General features: G+C 41.2%; 1 protein-coding gene across 14 annotated transcripts in view; it reads left to right on the top strand.

The window, feature by feature from the left end:
- Positions 1 to 993: 993 nt before the first annotated feature.
- ODF2L (outer dense fiber of sperm tails 2 like) overlaps positions 994 to 15,168 on the top strand; it is a 91,272-nt gene continuing 77,097 nt past the window's right edge. For 12 of the 14 annotated variants that reach the window (XR_013520221.1, XR_013520222.1, XM_054236495.2 and 9 more), the window contains exon 1: positions 994 to 1,170. The gene's annotated coding sequence lies outside the window, so the exon portion shown is untranslated. Of the gene's footprint in view, positions 1,171 to 3,923; positions 4,012 to 15,168 lie in introns of all 14 variants that reach the window. The other 2 variants (XM_054236494.2, XM_035252043.3) reach the window with 2 other exon arrangements.

Below are 15,168 nucleotides of genomic sequence, written 5' to 3'. Positions count from 1 at the left end.
GCCAGGCACCTTCTTCATAAGGTCACAGAAAGGAAAAGTGCCCAGCGGAGGGGGAAGAGCCCTGATGGTTACAAAACCATCAGATCGCTTGAGAGCTCACTCTCATGAGAACCGCATGACCACCCCCATGATTCAATTACCTCCACCTGGTCTCTCTCGACACGTGAGGATTAAGGGGATTATAATTCAAGATGACATGTGGTTGGGGACTCTAAGCCTAACCATATCAATGGCCCTTTACTGAAAATGTATTCATTCTGTCTCCCGCTTTAAATTATGAAAGGGACAATTACAGTACTGGGAGAAAAGCATTGCTGGAGTGCTTTAGTAAAACCAATTACTAGGCAGCAGCATGACATGGTTACTGCTCCAGTTGAGAGTTGCTCTACTTGTGACTTTAAATGTTGGTGTACAATTCTTAACGTGAACATTAAGTAGAGGCGTTGAATGAAGTTTATTTTTTCCAAATAAAATCTTGTTTGCTTGTTCAGGACTTTATAAACCAGACCAGCTCGCTGTAGCCGCCGATACGAAAGAATCTGAGACCTAGAAGGCACCCTGGAGAACATCCTCAGCCTCCCTCATTTAACAGGAAAAAGCCTGAGGCCCAGGAAGATTTATCAGGTAAAAATACTACCATATATTTGAAAAGAGGTTTCTTCCGGTCGCAGTTGCGTTCAGGTTTTCAAATCTCCCCCTTAAAAAGCAAAAGCAGGGCACATCCAGGCCAAGCGCCAGAAAACTCGGAATTGGCTTTATTTCCTTTTCTAGTTGGGCTCCGTTATGATTTTCGGTAATGTACACAGTGCTGTCCTTTTCTAGAAACAAACGCTTTAAAAAAAAGGTTTACCCGCGAATCAGACAGACACAAAGCTGCCCTCCTTGCCCCGCCCCTCACACTCGCCAATAGCTACAGGCGCTGCGCCCCGTCCCTAACCCGGGCCAATCGGCAGCCGGCTGCGGGCCTGACGGGAGGGGCGGGCCGCCGTTGCCAGAGAAGCCGCTAGTCAGTTACTAGCTGCGCTTTTGTTCCACTTGCGGGCACTCTCCCGCGGCAAGCAGGTCTAGGAATTCGCCTGCTTCCCACCTCGCGTCCCTTGCCTTCCTTCCTAGTGTACCCACTGTAGAGCCCCTTGCGTCTCGCTCCCTCCTAGCCGACCCAGAGCACAGGTAGGATTGCCAGGGTTTCCAATGCAGCAACTGTGGCGCCTCTAATCGTTTCTATAGCGCGGCGACGGCGGGCTGACGCAGCGGAGGGCCTTTGGGTTGGGTACAACTCTGTGGAGAGCTTAGCTACTCCTAGGCTTCTACCACGGGCAGCTCTGGGAGGTCTGGAGGTGAGGGCAGTGGTGGGTACCGGAAGTAAAAGGCTCTCGCGCCCACCCCTTCCGCACAAACCCTCCACCTCCCTCAGGCTGACTACGCGGCGGGGGAAAAGGGCGTCGAAACACACTCCTAGGAAGGGTGTGGTCCCTGGGACATCAGGGCAGATGTTAGCGTGAGGTGGACTTGTCCAGAACCAAGTCCTGACCAGGCCGTTCCTGGATATGGTTGTGTTTCTTTCAGAAATAGTGCTCTCTTAATCATTGGGTTGGCTTTTAAGCGCCCATCATGTTATACATCAGATTGTGGGAAGCCCTTGGGGCTTTGTAATTTAGGCATATTCCAGGAATCCTGTTAATAATTCCTTCTCCAGGAGTCCTCTAGGTTCCAGACCCTATAGGCGACCCCTGTAGTGCGGGATTGGCCTAGGTTTGTGGAGAGTGCTAAAGGCCGACTTGTGTTCAGTCCCAGCTCTGCCACTGAGCCAGCTGTGTGGCTTTGTCTGGGTCATTTAACCTTCCTGGCTTCCTTACTGATAACTGTAAAATGGAAACAATAATCATCACTTTGGGGTGGTTGTAACAAGAGATGAAGTAAACGCAGGGCCATTAAGGTGGCACCAAAGATAGGTGGTTAGTGAGTGGTGGTGCTTGTTTACTGAGAATAACCATATTGGGGCTGCCGTTGGGGATAAAGTCTATTTCCAAGAGAGTTTCTTCATTACCCAAGGCGTAGAACGATTTCAAGTGTTTTTGAATGAATTGTTCTTGGAGTTTTAAGTGCAACTTAGTTGTGGTTAAAGGAACAAACCGCAGAAAATCTGTCTGCTTTTGAAATTAGTGATATTCTTCAGCCTATAGTAAGAATGTCATCATGTTTATGATCTGTTTTTTGCTTCTCATTTTTATCTGCTAACTTCACAATGGATGTGTATTTATAGTGTAGTTTTTCTGTCCCAAAAGTTCCTTTTGACAAATTTTAGGACAATGGATTTTAGTGATCTGGTCGTGGTCTGCTCTCTTTAGACTTGCAGTCTGTGCTTTCAGGTAGCTTAATCTTATTCATTACTCATTTTCTTGTCCAGAACAGTTTTCATCTCTTGAATCTCAATTGAATTTATGAGTGTTAAAATCTGACTGAATTAAGGCAAGTTTGTGTGTTTTTGCTTTGTAGATCTTTTAATTAAAAACTGAGTTCCACCAATTCCTTACTTGTAATCTTGGGCAAGCTATTTAACCCCTCGGAGATTTAATTTCCTTATTTATAGCTTTTATAGCAACCTTTTTTGTGAGATGTTGTTTATAAGGTCAGTCAATGCTCTGCTCAGTAAATGGCAACAGTTATGTTGAAGGAAAGGAATGAATATCCTTTATAAACATCTGGTAAAGGATGCTGACTTTATTTGGGATTAGACAATATTCTGGACATTTTTGTCCCAGTCTTTTTCTGGGTAACTAGGCTCTATATGGGGCCCCTACATCTCAAAAGTGTCCGGATTTAAACAATAAATAATTTAGTCACCCTAACTTATATTTGAGAGCCTAATCTGTGCTCCCGACTGTGTTAGGTAATTTTCTAGGGCAGAGAGTGATGTGTGTATTTGTCCTCACAGTGGGTAGCAAGTTTAAAAGAAAACTGAAATATGAGCATTTATGGAGCAATTAAATTCTAAACTATATGATTCTGAAAATAATGTTGTTTAGAGTTCTTGGTGGGCTAGAAAAATCTGGACAATACTTTGAGAAGGAAATGGGATGTTGGCTTTGAAGTACATGCCCTGTGTTTACAGACCAGTCACTCCTGCTATCAACTCTTCCCCCATATTATCCAATCTGCAGCCTATCTTTTAAATATATGGCTGGGCGCCGTGGCTCAAGCCTCTAATCCCAGCACTTTGGGAGGCCGAGGCGGGTGGATCATGAGGTCAAGAGCTCGAGACCATCTTGGTCAACATGGTGAGACCCCGTCTCTACTAAAAATACAAAAAAATTAGCTGGGCATGGTGGCGTGTGCCTGTAATCCCAGCTACTCGGGAGGCTGAGGCAGGAGAATTGCCTGAACCCAGGAGGCAGAGGTTGCGGTGAGCCGAGATTGCGCCATTGCACTCCAGCCTGGGTCACAAGAATGAAACTCCGTCTTGAAAATAAATAAATAAATAAATTAAATAAATAAATAAATAAATAAATATCCTTCTTTATTCATTGGAGAGAAGCATTAGCTAATTCGTTATCTAATCTAATCTCTGTATCAGAAAATGTTTTTTCCATTTTGATAGCTTTTACCCATAAGATTTATTTTCCAGCTTTTTGCGTTTCCAAGTTTCCTACACAATTTTTTTAAATTGTACTTTAAGTTCTGGGGTACATGTGCAGATCATGCAGGTTTGTTACATAGGTATACATGTGCCATGATGTTTGACTGCATCCATCACCCCATCATCTATGTTAGGTATTTCTTCTAGTGCTCTCCTTCTCCTAGCCCCCAACCCCTGATAGTCCCAGGTGTGTGACGTTCCCCTCCCTGTGTCCATGTGTTCTCATTGTTCAACTCCCACTTATAAGTGAGAACATAAAGTGTTTGATTTTCTGTTCTTGTGTTAGTTTGCTGAGAATGATGGTTTCCAGCTTCATCCATGTCCCTGCAAAGGACATGAACTCATCCTTTTTTATGGCTGCATAATATTCCATGGTATGTATGTACCACATTTTCTTTATCCAGTCTAACATTGATGGGTATTTGGGTTGCTATTGTGAACAGTGCTGCAATGAACATATGTGTCCATGTGTCTTTATAATAGAACAATTTATAATTCTTTGGGTATGTACCTAGTAATGGGATTGCTGGGTCAGATGGTATTTCTAGTTCTAGATCCTTGAGGTATTGCCACACTGTCTTCCACAATGGTTGAACTTATTTACACTCCCTCCAACAGTGTAAAAGCATTCCTGTTTCTCCACATCCTCTGCAGCATCTGTTGTTTCCTGATTTTTTAATGATTGCCATTCTAACTGGTGTGAGGATGTATCTCAGTGTGGTTTTAATTTGCATTTTTCTAATGACTAGTGATGATGAGATTTTTTTTCATATGTTTTTTGACTGCATAAATGTCTCCTTTTGAGAAATGTCTGTTCATATCCTTTGCCCACTTTTTGATGGGGTTGTTTTTCTCCTGTAAATTTTGTTTAAGTTCTTTGTAGATTCTGGATATTAGCCCTTTGTCAGGTAGGTAGACTGCAAAAGTTTTCTCCCATTCTGTAGGTTGCCTGTGCACTCTGATGATATTTTATTTTGCTGTGCAGAAGCTCTTTAGTTTAATTAGATCCTATTTGTCTATATTGGCTTTTGTTGCCATTGCTTTTATTGTTTTAGTCATGAAATCTTTGCCCATGCCTATGTCTTGAATGGTATTGCCTAGGTTTTCTTCCAGGGTTTTTATGGTTTTAGGTCTTATGTTTAAATCTTTAATCCATCCTGAGTTAATTTTTGTATAAGGTGTAAGGAAGGGATCCAGTTTCAGCTTTCTGCATATGACTAGCCAGTTTTCCCAGCAGCATTTATTAGATAGGGAATCCTTTCCACATTGCTTGTTTTTGTCAGGTTTGTCAAAGATCAGATGGTTGTAGCTGTGTGGCATTATTTCTGAGGTCTTTGTTCTGTTCCATTGGTCTCTATCTCTGTTTGATACCAGTACCATGCTGTTTTGGTTACTGTAGCCTGCTAGTATGCTTTGAAGTCAGGTACTGTGATGCCTCCAGCTTTGTTCCTTTTTTTTTTGCTTAGAATTGTCATGGCTATGTAGGCTCTTTTTGAGTCCATATGACATTTAAGGTAGTTTTTTTTCCAATTCTGTGAAGAAAGTCAGTGGTAGCTTGATGGTGATAGCATTGAATCTATAGGTTACTTTGGGCAATATGGCCATTTTCATGGTATTGTTTCTGCCTAACCATGAGCATGGAGTGTTTCTCCATGTGTTTCTGTCCTCTCTTATTTCCTTGAGCAGTGGTTTGTAGTTCTCCTTGAAGAGGTGCTTCACATCCCTTGCAAGTTGTATTTCTAGGTATTTTATTCTCTTTGTAGCAATTGTGAATGGGAGTTCACTCGTGATTTGGCTCTCTGTCTGTTATTGGTGTATAGGAATACTTGTGATTTTTGCACATTGATTTTATATCCTGAGATTTTGCTGAAGTTGCTTATCAGCTTAAGGAGATTTGGGGCTGAGACAATGGGGTCTTCTAAATATACAATCATGTTATCCGCAAATAGAGACAATTTGACTTTCTCTTTTTCTAATTGAACACCCTTTATTTCTTCCTTTTGCCTGACTGTCCTGGCCGGAACTTCCAATACTATGTTGAATAGCAGTGGTGAGAGAGGGCATCCTTTTCTTGTGCTGATTTTCAAAGGGAGTGCTTCCAGTTTTTGAATGGGCAAAAACTGGAAGTATTCCCTTTGAAAATTGGGAATCATGCATTCCCTATGATGTTGGCAGTGGGTTTGTCATAAATAGCTCCTATTATTTTGAGATATGTTCCATCAATACCTAGTTTATTGAGAGTTTTTAGTATAAAGGTTGTTGAATTTTGTCAAAGGCCTTTTCTGCATCTATTGAAATGATCATGTGGTTTTTGTCTTTTGTTTTGTTTATGTGATGAATTATGTTTAGTGATTTGTGTAAGTTGAACCAGACTTGTATCCCAGGGGTGAAGTCAACTTGATCATGTTGGATAAGCTTCTTGATGTGCCGTTGGATTCGATTTGCCAGTATTTTATTGAGAATTTTTGCATTGATGTTCATCAGGGATATCAGCCTGAAGTTTTCTTTTTTAGTTGTGTCTCTGCCAGGTTTTGGTATCAGGATGATGTTGGTCTCATAAGATGAGTTGGGAAAGATTCCCTCTTTTTCTGTTGTTTGGAATGGTTTCAGAAGGAGTGGTACCAGCTCCTCTTTGTACCTCTGATCGAATTCAGCTGTGAAACCGTCTGGTCCTCGACTTTTTTTGGTTGGTAGGCCATTAATTGTTCTCTCAATTTCAGACCTCATTATTAGTCTATTCAGGGATTTGACTTCTTCCTGGTTTAGTTTTGGGAGGGTGTAAGTGTCCAGGAACTTATCCATTTCTTCTAGATTTTCTGTTTCATTTGTGTTAGGTGTTTATAGTATTCTCTGATGGTAATTTGCATTTCTGTGGGATTGGTGGTGATATTGCCTTTATCATTTTTATTGCATCTATTTAGTTCTTCTCTCTTTTCTTCTTTATTAGTCTGGCTAGTGGTCTATTTATTTTGTTGATCTTTTCAAAAAACCAGCTCTTGGATTCATTTTTTTTAAAGGAGTTTTTGTATCTCTATCTCCTTCAATTCTGCTCTGATTTTAGTTATTTCTTGTCTTCTGCTGGCTTTTGAACTTGTTCTTCCCTCTCTAGTTCTTTTAATTTTGATGTTAGAGTGTCAATTTTAGATCTTTCCTGCTTTCTCTTTTGGACATTTAGTGCTATAAATTTCCCACTACACACTGCTTCAAATGTGTCCCAGAGAGTCAAGTATATTGTGTCTTCATTCTCATTTGTTTCAGAGAACATCTTTATTTCTGCCTTCATCTCATTATTTATCCAGTAGTCATTCAGGAGCAGGTTGTTAGTTTCCATGTAGTTGTGTGGCTTTGAGTGAGTTTCTTAATCCTGCATTCTAATTTGATCGCACGGTGTTCCAAGAGACTGTTTGTTATGATTTCTATTCTTTTGCATTTGCTGAGGAGTGATTTATTTCCACTTATGTGGTCAATTTTAGAATAGGTGCAATGTGGTACATTTTGAAACAAAGAAGAAGGTACATTTTGTTGATTTGGGGTGGAGGGTTCTGTAGATGTCTATTAGGTCCGCTTTTCCAGAGCTGAGTTCAAGTCCTGGATATCCTTGTTAATTTTCTATTTTGTTGATCTGTCTACTATTGACAGTGGGGTGTTAAAGTCTCCCACTATTATTGCATGGCAGTCTAAGTCTCTTTGTATGTCTCTAAGAACTTGTTTTATGAATCTGGGTGCTCCTGCATTGGGTGCATATATATTTAGGATAGTTAGCTCTTCTTATTTCATTGATCCCTTTACCATTATGTAATGCCCTTCTTTGTCTCTTTTGATCTTTAATGGTTTAAAGTCAGTTTTATCAGAGCCTAGGATTGCAACCCCTGTTTTTGCCTTCCATTTGCTTGGTAAATATTCCTCTATCCCTATAATTTGAACCTATATGTGTCTTTGCACATGAGATGGGTTCTCCTGAATACAGCACACCAATTATCAGTCTTGACTTTTTATCCAATTTGCAAGTCTGTGTCTTTTAATTGGGGCATTTAGCCCATTTACATTTAAGGTTAATTTTATGTGTGAATTTGATCCTGCCATTATGATGTTAGCTGGTTATTTTGCCCACTAGTTGATGCAGTTTCTTCCTAGCATCGATGATCTTTACAATTTGGTATGTTTTGCAGTGGCTGGTGCCAGTTGTTCCTTATGTTTAGTGCTTCCTTCAGGAGCTCTTGTAGGGCAGGTCTGGTGGTGACAAAATTTCTCAGTATTTGCTTATTCATAAAGGATTTTATTTCTTCTTTGCTCTTGAAGCTTAGTTTGGCTGGATATGAAATTCTGGGTTGAAAATTCTTTTCTTTAAGAGTGTTGAATATTGGCTTTCTGTTGAGAGATCTGTTGTTAGTCTGATGGGCTTCCCTTTGTGGGTAACCTGACCTTTTTCTCTGGCTGCCCTTCATTTTTTCCTTCATTTCAACTTTGATGAATCTGAATATTATGTGCCTTAGGGTTGCTCTTCTCGAGCAGTATCTTTGTGGTATTCTCTGTATTTCCTGAATTTGAATGTCAGCCTGCCTTGCTAGGTTGGGGAAGTTCCCCTGGATAATATCTTGAAGATCGTTTTCCAACATGGTTTCACTCTCCCCTTCACCTTCAGGTATACCAATCAAACGTAGATTGGGTCTTTTCACGTAATCTCTTATTTCTTGGAGACTTTGTTCATTTCTTTTCACTCTTTTTTCTCTAATCTTGTCTTCTCACTTTATTTCATTGGGTTGGTCTTCAGTTTCTGATACCCTTTCTTCTGTTTGATCTATTCAGCGATTGAAAGTTGTTTATGCTTCACGAAGTTCTTGTGCTGTGTTGTTCAGCTCCATCAGGTAGGTCATTTATGTTCTCTAAACTGGTTATTCTAGTTAGCTTTTTGTCTAGCCTTTTTGCAAGGTTCTTAGCTTCCTTGCACTGGGTTAGAACATGTTGCTTTAGCTCAAAGAAGTTTATTACCCACTTTCTGAAGCCTCCTTCTGTCGATTTGTCAAACTCTTTCTCTGTCCAGTTTTGTTCCCTTGCTGGCAATAACCTGTTATCCCTTAAAGGAGAAGAAGTGTTCTGGTTTTTTTTCAGCCTTTTTGTGCTGTTTTCTTCTCATCCTCATGGTTTTACCTTCCTTTAGTCTTTGATATTGGTGACCTTTGGATGCGGTCTCTGATTAGACATCCTTTTTGTTGATGTTGAAACAATTTCTTTGTTTGTTAGTTTTCCTGCTGTCAGGCCCCTCTGTTACAGGTCTTCTGGAGTTTGCTGGAGGGCCACTCCAGACTCTGCTTCCCTGGGAATCACTAGCAAAGAGTGCAGAACAGCAAAGATTGCTGCCTGTTCCTTCCTCTGGTAGCTTCATCCCAGAGGGGTACGCACCAGATGCCAGCCAGAGCTCTCCTGTGTGATGTTTCTGTCAGTCCCTACTGGAAGGTGTCTCCCAGTCAGGATACACCTGGGTCAGGGAGCCACTTGAGGAGGCAGTCTGTCCCTTATCAGAGCTCAAACACTGTGTTGGGAAATCCACTGCTCTCTTTAGAGCTGCCAGGCAGGGACATTTAGGTCTGCTGAAGCTGTACCTACTACCATTCCTTTTCCCAGATGTTCTGTCCCAGGAAGGTGGGGACTTTATTTATAAGTCCCTGATGGGCTGCTGCCTTTTTTCAGAGATGCTCTGCCCAGCGAGGACATCTAGTGAGATAGTGCCTGCAGCTGCTGAGCTGTGTTGGGTTCCACCCAGTTCAGATTTCCTGGCAGGTTTGCTTACACTGTGGGATTGAAACCGCCTACTCAAGTCTCAGCAAAGGCAGATGTTCCTCCCACCATCAAGCTTGAATGACCCAGATTGAGCTTAGACTGCGGTGCTGGCTGTGAGAATTTTAAGCTAGGGTATCTTAGCTTGCTGGTTTCTGTGGGGGTGGGACTCGCCAAGCTAGACCACTTGGCTCCCTGGCTTCAGCCCCCTTTCTAGGGGAATGAACTGTTCCATTTTGCTGGTGTTCTAGGCACCAGTGTGGTATGAAAAAAAAATGCTGCAGCTAGCTTGGTTTCTGCCCAAATGGCCAGCCAGTTTTGTGCTGGAAACCCAGGGCCCCAGTACTTGTGTAGGTACCAGAGGGAATCTCCTGGTTTGGGAGTTGTGAAGACCATGGGAAAAATGCAGTATCTGGGCCAGAGTGCAGGAAACAGTCCCTAATGGCTTCCCTTGGCTAGGAGAGGGAGTTCCCCAGGTCCTTGCACTTCCTGGGTGAGGTGATGCCCCCACCCTGCTTTGGCTTTCTCTCTTTGGGCTGCACCCACTCTCCAACCAGTCCCAATGAGATGAACCAGGTACCTCAGTTGGAAATGTGGAAATCACCTGCCTTCTGCACTGCAACCATCTCACTGGGAGCTGCGCATGGGAGCTGCTCCTATTTGGCCATCTTGCTCAGGGACCCTCTACAAATAACCTGCTTTTTTTTCCCCACATAATTACCTCTCTAGTAAACATTTAACTAGTGTCCACAATAGTAGGGGGTAGAAAACAGCATTCCTACATCTATTTTGTGTTCCTTGCTGAATATTTCATGGTGATTTTTTTTTCAGTAGAAGCTGTGTTTGAAGACAATGGAAGTTAGTTTCCTAAGAATTTATGTTTGGCAAAACAAAATCTGCAGAATTTATATACTATTCTCTTCAGAGAGATTGTTTTAAAATACACATTCATCTGAAGTTGGTTAGTTTACTTAGTCTGATCTAGGTGTTAAGGAAGGTCATGGACCATGATCTTTCTTTTTCTCTGACCATGGTTCCTGAATAGTTATCCCCCAATGCTTGCTATTGGCCAAAATGGAATATTAGTTCAGTGAATGTAGCTGGATCAGTATAACCTATGAGTACTCCTGGAAAAAACTTGAAGTACATGTCCTCTTGACAATAGACTGGCAAAGTTATCATTGTATAGGAAATTTAAATCTCTAAACATTTAAAAATATTTTAAAATTGCTCATCTTTAAGGATTTTTAAACATTTTTTGCTTAATTTTTTATTTCCATAGGTTTTTGGGGAACAGGTGGTATTTAGTTACATGAGTAAGTTCTTTAGTAGGGATTTGTGAGATTTTGGTACACCCATCGCCTGAGCAGTGTACACTGAATTCAATTTGTAGTCTTTTATCACTTTCCCCCTTCCCACCCTTTCACTCTGAGTCTCAAAAGTCCATTGATTCATTCTTATGCTTTTGCATCCTCATAGCTTAACCTCCCCCTTATGAGTGAGAACGTATGATGTTTGGTTTTCTATATATGTATATAGAGAGGATAGAATTCTCAGAGGGAATGCTTTCAACTTTTCCCCATTCAGTATTATGTTGGCTATGGGTTTGTCATAGATGGCTTTTATTACACTGATGTATGTCCCTTGTATGCTGATTTTGCTGGGGGTTTAAATCATAAAGGGATGCTGGATTTTGTATATATTCTTTTGAGAAAAAATATAAATCTCACAGTTTTTTAAAAATTTATTGATGATGGACATTGTGTTGCTATAAACATGCACGTGCAAGTATCTTTTATATATTAATGACTTCTTTTCCTCTGAGTAGATACCTCATAGTGGGATCACTGGATCAAGTGGTTATTCTACTATTAGTTCTTTAAGGAATCTCCACACTCTTTTCCATAGTGGTTGTACTAGTTTACATTCCTACCAACAGTGTACGAGTGTTCCCTTTTCACTGCATCCACATCAACATCTATTATTTTTTAGTTTTTTAATTATGACTGTGCTTGTGGGAGTAAGGTGGAATCACATTGTGGTTTTGATTTGTATTTCTCTGATCATTAGTGATTTTGAGCATTTTTTCGGGTTTGTTAGCCATTTGTATATATTCTTTTGAGAATTGTCTATTCATGTCCTTAGCCCACTTTTTGATGGGATTGTTTGTTTTTTTCTTGCTAATTTATTTGAATTTGTTGTAGGTTTTGGATATTAGTCCTTTGTCAGATGTATAGATTGTGAAGATTGTCTCCCATCCTGTGGTTGTCTGTTTACTCTGCTATTTCTTTTACCATGCAAAAGCTCTTTAGTTTAATTAAGTCTCAGATACCTGTTTTCATTTTTATTGCATTTGATTTTGGGTTCTTGGTCATGAAATCCTTGCCTAAGCCAGTGTCTAGAAGGGTTTTTCTGATGTTGTCTTCTAGAATTTTTACAGTTTCAGTTCTTAGATTTATATAGTTTCAGTTCTTCCATTTAAGTCCTTGATCCATTTTGAGTTGATTTTTGCATAAGGTGAGAGATGAGAATCCAGTTTCATTCTCCTACATATGGCTTGCCAGTTATCCCAGCACCATTTGTTGAATAGGGTATCCTTTCCCCACTTTGTTTTTGCTTGCTGTGTCAAAGATCAGTTAGCTATAAGTATTTGAGTTTATTTCTGGGTTCTCTATTTTGTTCCATTGGTCTATGTGCCTATTTTTATACCAGTACCATGCTATTTTGGTGACCATGGTCTTATAGTATAGTTTGAAGCTGGATAATGTGATCTTTTTTCACCTAGTCTTGTTTTGCATATGTGGGCTCTTTTTTGGTTCCATGTGAATTTCAGGATTGGTTTTTCTAGTTTCGTGAAGAGTGATGGTGATATTTTGATGGGAATTGCATTGAATTTGTAGATTGCTTTTGGTAGTATGGCCCTTTTCACAATATTAATTCAACCGATCCATGAGCATGGGATGTGTTTCCATTTGTTTGTGTCATCTATGATTTCTTTCAGCAGTGTTTTATAGTTTTCCTTGTAGAGGTCTTTCACCTCCTTGGTTAGGTATATTCTTAAGTATTGTATTGTATTGTATTGTATTGTATTGTATTGTATTGTATTGTATATTTTTGCAGCTATTGTAAAAGCGGCTGAGTTCTTGATTTGATTATCAGCTTGGTCACTGTTGGTATATAGCAGTGCTGCTGATTTGTGTACATTAATTTCGTATCCTGAAACTTTGCTAAATTTATTTATCAGTTCTAGGAGCTTTTTGGAGGAGTCTTTAGGTTTCTCTAGGTATAGAATCATACCATCAGCAACAGTTTGACTTCCTCTTTACTAATTTGGATGCCCTTTATTTCTTTCTCTTGTCTGATTGCTCTGGGTAGGACTTCCAGTACTATGTTGAATACAAGTGGTGGGAATGGGCATCTTTCTCTTGTTCCAGTTCTCAGGGGGAATGCTTTCAACTTTTCCCCATTCAGTATTATGTTGGCTATGGATTTGTCATAGATGGTATTACATTGAGGTATGTCCCTTGTATGCTGATTTTGCTGGGGGTTTAAATCATAAAGCAATGCTGGATTTTGTCAAATGCTTTTTCTGCATCAATTGAGATGATCATGTGACTTTTGTTTTTAATTTTTTTTATGTGGTGTGTAACATTTATTGACTTGTAAGGGAGAAGATTCAAGATGGCACCGTAGGAGCAGCACAGGATTGCAGCTCCCAGTGAAAACGCAGAGGGTGATTGGACACCGCATTTCCAGATGGATCTTTATATCCCACAGACCAGGAGATTCCCAGGTGGAGGAGCCCCATGAGTTGCCAGCGTGGCTGTTTCGGCCAGCACGACTGTTTTGGCCGGTGCTGCAGCGCAGTGGCTCTCCATACAAAATACACTGGTCTGTTGCTCTGTTAAACTGGCAATTGGAGATGCGGGAAGGCAGATTAGCCCATTCATCTGATTAAACGGGACTGAAACATAAAGCCAGGCCAGGAGATTCCTGGGCAGCGACGTTGTTTCAGCCGGTGCAGTGGGTCGCTGCATGGGAAATCATACAGATCCCAGTGCCCTTTCAGCAGGCGACTGGAACACCTGGGAGAGAGTCAACCATTCAACTTAAAAAAAAAAAGGGGCTCTGTGATCAAGCCAAGTGATCAGGCTTGGCGGGTCCCATGCCCACAAAAACAAACAAACAAACAAAAACAGCAATTGGAAACGCTTGGGGTTGAGAGTTTCATGGCAAGCACAGCTAAACCCAGGACGGTCCAGCTCTGTGGGGGAGGGACATCCACCATTACCGAGGCACTCCACCCCTATGGAGGTAGTCTGTCATTGCTGATGCAGCCTACTGTTGCCGAAGCAACCTGCCATTGCCGAGGCAACCCACCATAACAGAGAGAGTCTGTCATTACAGAGGTGGGCCAACATTGATGAGGCAGTTCTAACCACATGCATATAAACAGGACTGCAGGGAAATACACACGACAGCAGGGCAGAGCCAGCAGCAGGGCAGAACCCAGAGCAGCTCAGCAAAACTTCTGCAGGTAGTGACTAGGCTGCCTCCTTGCTGGGCAGGACAGCCCTGAAAAATAAAAAAAAGGCAGCAATGCAACAGATACACATAAATAAAGCCCTAACTCCCAAGGACAGAGCACCTGGGTTTATAAGTTCTGCTGCAGCAGACTTAAACCTACCTGCTTAGCAGCTCTGAATGAACAACGGAGCTCACAGCTCAGCACTTGAGCTCCTATAAAGCACAGACTGTCTCCTCAAGCAGCTCCCTGACCCACGTATATCCAAAGAGTCACCTCACAAAGCACTGATCAGACTGACATTTGGCGGGCATCATTCTGGGACAAAGATAGCAGAAGAAGAAACTGGTAGCAACCCTTACTGTTCTGCAGCTGCTGCAGGTGACCCCCAGGCAAGCAGGGCCTGGAGTGGACCTCAGCAGTCCTAAAGCAGAGGGGCCAGACTGTTAGAAGGAAAACTAAGAAACAGCAATAACTTCATCATCAACAATCTGGATGTCCACGCAGAGACCTAGTCTGAAAATTAGGAAGTAAACAGATGACAGGTGGATAAATCCACAAAGATGGGAAGAAACCAGCACAAAAAGGAGGAACATACCCGAAACCAGAACACCTCGCCTCCTACAAGGGATCACAACTCCTCACCAGCAAGGGAACAAAGCTGTACAGAGAATGAGTGTGATGAAATGACGAAATCAGACTTTAGAAAGTGGGTAATGAGAAACTTCTGTGAGCTAAAAGAACATGTTCTAACTCAATGCAAAGAAACTAAGAACCTTGAAAAAAGATTTGATGAAATGATAACAAGAATATACAATTTAGAGAGGAATATGAGCGAATTGATGGAGCTGAAAAACAACACAAGAACTTCATGAAGCATGCACAAGTTTCAACAGCTGAATTGACCAAGCAGAAGAAAGGATATCAGAGGTTGAAGATCAACTCATGAAATAAAACCAGAAGGCAGGATTAGAGAAAAAAGTGCAAAGGAATGAACAAAGTCTCCAAGAAATGTGGGACTATGTCAAGAGACCTAATCTATGTTTGATAGGTGTACCTGAATGTGACGAAGAGAATGAATCCAAGCTGGAAAATATTCTCCAGGATATTATCCAGGAAATCTTCACCAACCTAGTAAGGCAGCCCAATATTCAAGTACAGGAAATACAGAGAACACCACAAAGATATTCCTCAAGAAGGGCAACCCCAAGGCACATAATCATCAGATTCA

Source organism: Callithrix jacchus, chromosome 7 (assembly GCF_049354715.1).
Source record: "Callithrix jacchus isolate 240 chromosome 7, calJac240_pri, whole genome shotgun sequence".
Taxonomy (NCBI): Eukaryota; Metazoa; Chordata; class Mammalia; order Primates; family Cebidae; genus Callithrix; species Callithrix jacchus.
This window is presented reverse-complemented; position numbering and strand designations above follow the sequence as displayed.